Source organism: Dermacentor variabilis, chromosome 11, assembly GCF_050947875.1.
Source record: "Dermacentor variabilis isolate Ectoservices chromosome 11, ASM5094787v1, whole genome shotgun sequence".
NCBI classification, from domain to species: domain Eukaryota; kingdom Metazoa; phylum Arthropoda; class Arachnida; order Ixodida; family Ixodidae; genus Dermacentor; species Dermacentor variabilis.
The window spans coordinates 32,993,631-33,003,314 of record NC_134578.1 but is presented as its reverse complement, the minus strand read 5'-3'; positions in this window follow the sequence as shown (position 1 = coordinate 33,003,314).

Sequence of the window (9,684 nt, the reverse complement as noted above, 5' to 3'; positions counted from 1 at the left end):
AGAAGGTAGCAAAACTGGGATTATAGAAACTAGCGTTGTATTGGGCGAAAATGTGCCCTCAAAAGTAGGCTACACTAAAAAGAACCACGACAGCGGCGCACGCACTCGCCGATCGTCGAAAATCTGATCAGCGGGTGAAGCGTGTCGGCTTTTATACAGCAGTCGTCGAACGTTCCAGACTAATCGCTGGGACCCGCCGTGTCCTCCACAAAGTTCTACAATTCGCGTCACGCGATGAAATAAGATAACACAAGGTTCGGCGACAACATACAGCGAATAGAAGCATCGATAACATTCCAGAAACTTCCGATACGTGTAGGCGCGCCCCGCGCTGTGCGATAACATTTGTTAGGCGGCGAAACGTAGTCGCCCGATAAAGATAGGCAAGTGCACGTGTCAATATCTTGCAAGGAAGGTTAGGCCTGGCGCCGTCGAGTTGGTGCACCCGCTACAGGTGGACCTGAGCTAAAAAGTAAGCAGTTTGGACAAAGGAAACAGCTTTTGAAGTTCAGTGCTGGCCTTAGACGTTTGAAATCAACTACACTTCGCACGGCGCATGCACATCAAGCGGCAAGAGGCGACACAGCGTTGTGCCGACAGATGTATGTCACCATTCCCTCGCGCTGCCAGTTGCATTCGCTGCGTGGATGGAAAGGTCTGTACATGTTACGCTGACACATTTCTTAATTCAGTAGATGGACTGTTTACCTATGCATCAAACGGGAAGCAATGAGACGGTGCATTTGACAAAGCTGCATAGACAAAGACCTCGCTCAGTTCGCAGTGCACCTACGGTGTCGGCTATGGCATCCGCATTTTCGAGAGATGACAACACGGCCTACAAATGAGCGCTTATGCGAGCGTACTTTTCTCTGATAATGCTTTATAGGACACGCAAACTGTCCGTACGATGAAGTTAAAGGAACACGTGAGTCAGTAATATATGTATCTGACCCCAGCTGCCGTTGCTTAAGCGGCTGGGCCGCCCATATTGACTCGTCTCAGAGTAGAACAACTCGGCTCATATGCGCAGTTAGCTAGGTACTCTAATATTCCAGTTGAGATTCGGAGAAAAAGAAAGAAGCTGGAGCTTCAGCCCCCCCCCCCTCCCCGAAATTTTTTCGCTTTTTCGATGCACCGTCGACCAAAGCAACCTCCGGCGCCCGAGACCATTCTGGATTTTGTCTAGACTGGGTCTTTTTCACGCTTGTAATGACATTTCACCGCGAGCATTGCTAACTCTCGCTGCATTTCGCGGCAACGCCCATGTACAGGGAGTCACATAACGCAAGCAGCCCCATCCGAGCAGAAAGTTTCAAGGTCGTTTTGATGGCGAACGGGCTCGCCGCGGAATCGCGCGGAGGCCGCGGAATCTACGGAGCGCATAGACGTCCACTCAGAAACTTTATGGGCATAAAGTTCTCACAGAATTTTGATGTGAAAGGTGCATTGACATTTCCAAAGTTGTACTTTAGGTTTTAAATTGAGGAACTTTGTTGGTTTAATGTTGTTATGAACATTTGACGCCAAAGGTGCATTGACTTTCCTAAAGTCGTACATCAGAACATAAAACCAGAGAAGCCAAATCCACACACTATTAGACAAGTTGACAGAGCACGCAGCGTGGTTTGATGAGGCGAAGCTTTGTGATGGTTCATTTGTGCCGTCATGTCACAGAAAAGAATATCAACATTCTTTTAACCAGCGCCAAAGCATCCGTGTCAAGACACTAAGAGCCAACCAGGGTAACTATGTTCTGATTTGTTTTTTTCTACTTTGACTTTTATTCGCGAGGACCACATTGAGCCTCTTCAATTTTTTTTATTCTCGCTATCCTACCCGCGGGCTGCCAGAACCAACCAGAGCGCATGCGCTTTTTTTTTTTGGTGTTGCCCCGACCACCACGCGGCGCACTTCGGGCTTGGTTTCCTCTGGCCGAGTGGATTTTCGCCTGGCAGAGTTGTGGACGCCTTCTCGCTACTACGCGAGAAAAAGAAACAATGGTCGCTCACCACCATCACTGTGAGGACTCGACGTATTTGCAGCGAATTCGCTTGAGCGCAACCCCTGCGGAAAGTCTTGTCTCGCCGGAGTAGAACACCGAGCACTATGCGTATGGTTCTCGGTGGACCTATCGTCTCACGTTTTCTTCGATAGTCATTGGGTAGCCACAGTAGGTGCCCAAAGTAGGCATTGGATTGTGGCCAACTTACTTTCTTTTGCGTTTTTTTTTCATTTTGGTGCTCCCGCCCCACAAAAGTAAAGAAGAAACATTGTTGTGGCGCAGCGACTTGTCGCAGGGTGATTTAGTTAACGCAATAATAGTTCGGTTCATTATCTGCGAGGCATGCGCGTAGCACACAGGCATCTCTCATTTACAAAAGTGACAAGTAGGTGTGAGGATAAATGTTCTTTAATCCTCTCATACACTGGGTTGAACATAGTTGCTTGACGTAATGGACGCTCCAGAAGTTGAACAGCGTGGTGTCGTGAGTTTTCTGACAGCTGAGGGTGCTTCCCCCCAAAAATTTTGTCGCCGTATGGTTGCCGTGTACGTTGAACATTGCATTTCATTGGCCACTCTGAAGCGTTGAAGCGAACTGTTGAAAGAAGGACGTGAAAGTTGCAAAGACGATCTAAGACCGGGCCAAAACCACCATGCAATCACTCCAAACAAAATTGCAAAGGTTTATGAGCTGAGGAGACAAGAACGGAGGATAAGGATCGATGAACTGGCAGAGTGTGTGAACATCAGTCATGGTTCGGTTCACGCCATAATTCATGAACATCTCGGTTATCGGCTCTTGTGTGCACAATGGATGCCCAAGATTTTGAACCACCGTCAGAAGAAGGTTCTGCGCTGCCTTGACTCATCTGATGCGGTATCACCATGAAGGTGACGGCTTCTTGTCTGCAATTGTGATCGGGGAGGAACCACGGTGCCACTACTACGAGCCTGAAACACGGTGGCAAAGCTTACAGTGTAACCAATCGAATTCACCTTCCACAAAGAATGTAAAGACCGTCATTTTCGGCGGATAGGTGTTGACGTTTTTTTTTCGATCGTCAGGGGCCATTATTGATAAAATTTGCTAAACTCGGAGAGACTATCAATCGTTTCCGATATTGGGAAACACCGGATCGGCTGCATGTAGCAATCAAGAACAAACGACGTGGATAATTGACGAATGGAGTAATCTTATTCCACGACCTGGATATGGTGTTGGGATGCTGAGCAGGAGGTCGCGGGATCAAATCCCGGCCACGGCGGCCGCATTTCGATGGGGGCGAAATGCGAGAACACCCGTGTACTCCCATTTAGGTGCACGTTAAAGAAGCCAGGTGATCAAAATTTCCCGGAGTCCTCCACTACGGTGTGCCTGATGATCAGAAAGGGGTTTTGGCAAGCAAAACGACATAATTTAATTTTGAGTTGTTCCACGACAATGCCCGTCCCCGCGTCACTGATGCGCTTAATACAAAACTGGCAAAGTTCAAATGGGAAACGCTGCAACACCCGCTATACAGCTGACACCTGTCGCCTTCGACTTCCACATTTTGGCAAAAGTGAAAAAAAGCAGCTCAAGGGAAACAGATTTTTGCCGGACGATGACGCGAAAGACTCAGTTGCAGAATTTTTGAAGGAGAAACCCAAGAATTTTATGAGACGAAAATCACGCGACTCGTTAGTCAATGGGACAAATCTCTAAATGCTTATGGAGACTACTTTTAAATAAAGTGCCCGTTTGTAATATATTCGCATTGGCTCACTTTGGTTTGACTCACCCTCGTATATTTTTCACAACGGCTTTGTATATGTGCTCTCTTTTGGGACAATAACTTCGGTGCCATTGCTCACGATACATGACCAGTGACAGCTGCTCATGCGTACTACATTGGAATAAATGACAGCTTCATTGAAATTTTTGACTAGCCATTGCATATGTACAAAAATGTAAGCAAGGTTCTTGAATGACAAAGTCCCATTAAGATATTTGTTCTCAACTTTTTCACTTCATGGCCTTTATATTTTTCATATCAGTGACATACACTGCTTCGCTGGCTTCGAACTGATATAGTTCTAAAGTTCGTGTGATGTTTTCTTTACTAATAAAATAGACAAAAACATCGAAGCATTGATATCAGTTATTTTGGGCACAATGTTGGCACATAGGAGTACATTTTAAAAAAATACATATTTTACTTGTTTTGACAGTGCATAGTGTTCAAGAATTCGTTTGCAGCATCTTTGGCAATGTCAATTCAGTTATTATTCCTGTATTTGATGCCTCGACAAATTCTTTAAGAGGAAGCTTTAGTTCGGGCACAACTCCTACGCGACATATTCAAATACATGTAACACACAGAAACGCTTTTCCGACATAACTCCTGGATCGAGTTTAATGAAATTTGTTGCATTTGACAGCGAAAGTTAAATTCTAGTATCTGTTGGAAGCGGAATTGCAATTTAGGGCCTGGATTTTGCTTAAACGATATAGAAAAATTCGAAAGTGCGAAAAAAACAGAAGCACAACGTTTACAAACTAATAGCTCCGCATCAAGAACAGATATCACGGTTCTGTAAACGGCACCTATTATAAGAGTCAAAGGGGACAGATTTGGTATATCAATTTGTATCTTACGTGAATTGGTTACGTGGTGTACAAGGGTTCTGAAAGAACTGTATTTCCATAATACAAAATGTTTGCAGATTCATGTGTAACATATCAATTTTGCCCGCTGTAGATGTACTGTTATGCGATTCACAGAATTGTGATATTGTTTTTCATTGTTGAGTTAGAGTTTTAAACATTATACTTTCGTTTTCTAGGAATGTGCGATTTCGCCAATTTTTAATAAAAATTGACGATCTAAATGAAAAATTTGAAACCAGAAGTCAGTAGAATTCAAGCTTTTCTGTTATATTCAGTAAATCTCATGAAAGTTGGTGTAGTGGTTGCCGAGAAAAACAAATTCACCTTCTACATTGTATTTCGTTAGGAGCACCCGAGATAAAGCTTTTTCTTAAGTAGGAGGCCAAGCTGCCACGTGAGCCCCCCCCCCCCTCCCTCCCCGAACGAAATTTCTGGCTACGCCACCGGTCGGTTAGTGTTACATGGCTGCCCGGGAACGACCTACAGCCCCGGAGAAGCCAATAATAATAATTCGCGATCCACGAAAAGCACAGCCGACGCGCACTCAACATGGGCACAAGTACACAAATCGACGGGTGGCAGTCCCGGCACTCTTCCACGACGTTTCCCGCAGAGTGCGACCGAGGGTAGCAAGGGAGAATGAAAAAAGGCGAATTGATGTTACCGCTAGTTTAAAGGGTGTACTCCCCGAAGCAGCGTGCCCAACTAGAACCGCTGCGTAACTTCCTCGACGAATGCAGCGGTTTGGCAGGTTTTGAGTTGCGTACAGGATATGCCGATGATAACGTCATCGTTAAAATAATTAGTGTCGTCTACGCTCTAGAATAATTTGCGCCCTTAAAGTTAATGAGGGTGCAGAGAGGTCTAACACCCTTACGTCCTCTTTGGTTCTAAGGGTGTGCGTTGTCGAGGTGGTGGTGTTGCAGCACCAGGTGTTAGCCTGGCGCACAAAGGCGGCACTTGTTCCGCCTGAGCCTCTTATGAGTGTCACAGTGTGTGTCACCAGGTGTCGAACACTGCCGTGTCTCGAATGAAGGCAATCAGCAGTCGTTGCTCCCTCTTCCTTATTGCCTCAAGCCCTCCGGGGAAAACGACGTCTTCGAAGGCCTTGTTCGGAATGCCATTCTTTTGCAGGCTGTCGACCATCGCTTTCCGTTCTGTGCGTTATCGGGCCATTTGCACCATTATTCACGCTAAAGGGTTGTTTTACGTTGTTGTAGCGGCATGTGAATATTAACGAGAGCGCCGTTATACGGGTGGTGCTTATAGCGAATCTTCTTCTTTTTCAGATTTTTGTACTTCAAAGTGGTGTATTGCAGGGCCTTTTACGAGGACGTGTCTTAAATGAGTAAATACGGCATGTGTACTACATAGATCAGCATTTAACCTGAGCCCCTAGCACAGCAGCTAGGTACGGGCTCTTGCAATTCGCAATCAAATATTAACTCGCGCATACCGAGTCATCAGGATCTCTGGTTTTTCCCACGCGGCCAGCACATGTGCGGTCTTTTACAGTATGCGCCCGGTCACTCAGAATTCGGAAGCTGCGACAAGCGCACAGTTTGCCGAGGATTGCTTGCTTATAACGGAAGAATGCGTTGTATAAGAACCGGATGTACTATTCAGACAAGTATACTTACGAAACTGAGCAAGCGCCTCTTCATTCGAATGAAGTAGAAGAGGCTTACGCGTACAACAAGTCCGGAATACCGTAGTATGAGTAGCTTAGAACCATTTCGAGAGATGAAAAAACAAAGACTCATGATGCTAATTTCTGCAGTGTATTACGTTCAAGCCAAATTCACGAAAAAAAAAACTGAAACTGAACTGCCGGAGGCGCCAGGTGCCGCGTCGTAAGCAAACGCCTGTGAGTGACTGGACGGTTTGTTCATAACCGTCTGCTAACCACAAGATTAGCCTGCCTGATCGAGACGCAGGCTTTCTCCTTACACGGTCACGCGGGGCTGGAGCGTAAGTAGCCACGTCGCTCATTCGTTGTTGTTCGTTAAAAAAAACGGGATAACTGCTTTCTACCGCCAGTTCACTTTCAATTTATATGCCTGGAATAGCCCAGAATTTATTTCACAGCTGAACGTATTGCTTAATTCGTATTCACTAGAAAGGCTTCCGACTTGAAGGCGGTATACGGTCAATTTATTTAGTCCCCTCTGTCTGTAACAGGACACGTCAAGAACAATACGGCAACCTTTTATTCGAAACGGCTGCATTTTCTGACTATGGAGACTTTAAACGTTCGATGAGAACGTCGAAAAATGGTGACAGGTACCAGAAGGGTAGAACTATAACTAAACTATGTCTCCTTTAACCCGTGTCGGTGGGGAGGTCCTCGCTTAATGGTGTGTTTTATCTATTTTATGTCCTATACTATGTCGCCATATGTATATATATGCTCGTTTTATTGAAAAAAAAAACGGTAATTACCAGGTAGTCATTACAACATAGCGATAACAGGTCCCAGAAAGCTTAAAATATGGTGCTTCGCATACGAAAAAAAAGCCACGACATATGATCATAAGGCATGCAGTAGCGGGGATCTGCCGAAATGTCCACTGCCTAGGATTCAATAGCGCGTGCCTGAGTCTAAATAATTCAGTGTTTCTCGATTTCGCCCACGTTGAAATGCGCTCAAGCCACCTGTATCAAGACCGCAACCTTGTGCCCAGCAGCTCACCGCCAGAGTGTTGCTGTTCTTTGACGCAGCACATAATCTAGTACATCGAAAGCCACCCATTTGGCAGCAGCAGTGGCGGCGAGCGGACACTCGTCTAATCGAGGATACTGTCGTTACAGTGCGCAGTAGTCGCATCGTGTTGAAGTTGTCAGCAGCTCGGAACTCCACTACGGCGCACACTGCACGTGCGCTGTTCACAAGGTGCTTGTAATCCAGAAAAATATTCTTCGTGTCATTTGTAATAAGCCTCGTGATTTTCATTCCGCTCCTCTTTTCAGCGCGCTTAGAACCCTTAAGTTGCCTGCCCTAATAAACCTGCGCTTGTTGTCAACCTACAGAAGGTGTGAGAAAAATATTGGCGCCCTCAGCTCCCTCGCTAATCTCACGAAGCGAGAAACACCCTACACAACTCGAGCTCCTGAGACTTGGTGTGTTCCTCAACTTCAGACTAATTATGGCCAGCAAATGTTACGCCACTGGCTGCCCAGTTTACTCAATGATCTCACCAGATGCAATATCGATGTGCTCACTTGTTCCGCAAAAAAATCTGCGTGATATGTTCGTGCAATCTTGACTGTGTGCCGTTGTACTTAGTGATTTTTGCCCTCGGTGTTTTTGCTCTTCTTTCTTTTTTTCTCCTCTTTTTTTCCGCTTAACGTTTCCCACCTGACCTGCAGCTGCCATTGTAAACAGAAGCTGGGGCCAGTCAAGCTGCTTTTCCGCAGCTTTGTTCCCCTTGTTTTTCCGCCACAGCCATGTACCTCCTTGCTTGTGGAAACAAATAAATGAAATGAAATGAAAGTGATTGCGTCACTTCCGGCGCCGGTAGTACGTAAAAGCGTGGCCTTCGCGATCGGTTACCGCTGCTGCTCTGGAGGAGGTGTGGTGACGTGGACACCTCCTATTCGTGCACAGCCCTGTCAGGCAAATGCGGTTAATGAGTGCCGTAGCAACATCCCGTAGCGGTAATGCAGTGGCCGACGAACTGACACGTACAAACATTCAAACTTTTGTTTTTATTACAGCGTACGACGAGCCTTTCATTGAACATGGCGCAGAACACTAAGGAAACACCAGGGGCACTTACGGAGGTATGGAGGACAAGATGACAAGGAAGTGAAGTGGTGATCTCACTTGCGAGCATGTGGTGTTACGGTAATCTATGCATTCGCTCGTAGGAAACAATTTCACAATGACACGCCTTTTTGCTGCTTGATTCACCTCATCGACTGGGTGCCCGCCGTTCTGTGGAAAAAACATTATTCTGAACCAAGACGTACTGAACTCGGGCCACATGATATGGCGATAATGCTCGAAATGATCCTCATAATCAAAGTTGCTAACTGCATATTTTCTATTTTCAAATGAAAGGCAGAGTGGTCCAATTTGAATAGGGTATTTTTGTTTTTTGACGCTGCCACATGAGACAATATGGGAGCCCGAGATTAGCGAACGGAATAATTACAATAATAACGATAAACTTCACGCGAGACGAAATTTAGGAAAGTTTCGTTCTTTTATGAAAACGTATAAACAAGATATGTAAAAGAACTTGCGTGTTTTATTATTGCGTTCCTAGTTTTCTGCCTTAACACTGAATTATCGCAAGAAGAGTTCAATGTGGCTTCACAAGACCCTATAAATTGGTAAAATTGTCACAGGAGAAAAGGTAAATATTGCACGCTGTGAATACGAAAGGATGCATTTGAAATGTTAGTTGTGATTTTCAGTTATGCGTTCGTTTAAGCAGTGAGAGCGTTCCTGATGTTTCTGTTTATTTATTCAGATCATGAGCATATACCATCTTTTTTAATGGGTTCCTATCTACATATTTGTCGGTCTATGCTTATTCTTTACGAAAATTCGTATTAGGAAAATCAAATCATCCATTAGTGGTAATTTTCCCGCCGAAAATTTTTCAGCCGGAGCTTCATTCAAGATGTTGAAAGAAGGTGAACCAGTCACGTCACAACAACTTTCTAACCATGGTAACAAGCAATAGTCAAAGCTCACGTTGACGTTATATATGCATGTTTTACGTCAAAATAACGCTGAACTTGAACCTTTAGAAGCGCTCACAAGGATGCTTCAAAAACATGAGGCTTCTTGCAGCGGTACTCTTGGTCCTTCAGAACACCTAAATATTTCAGCAAGAATGTTATACCTTACGGAAACGAGTAGAGTAAAAGGGAAGGCATTCGCAACAACGTGGAACTGTGACCGAATGTGAAAGCATATGGATATCTTTAAAGTACGAGATTCGCAACAAAGCTTTAGAGTGAGAACTTGACAACACGAAAATACCCGCTAATGAGTAATATTAGGAAAGGCACAACT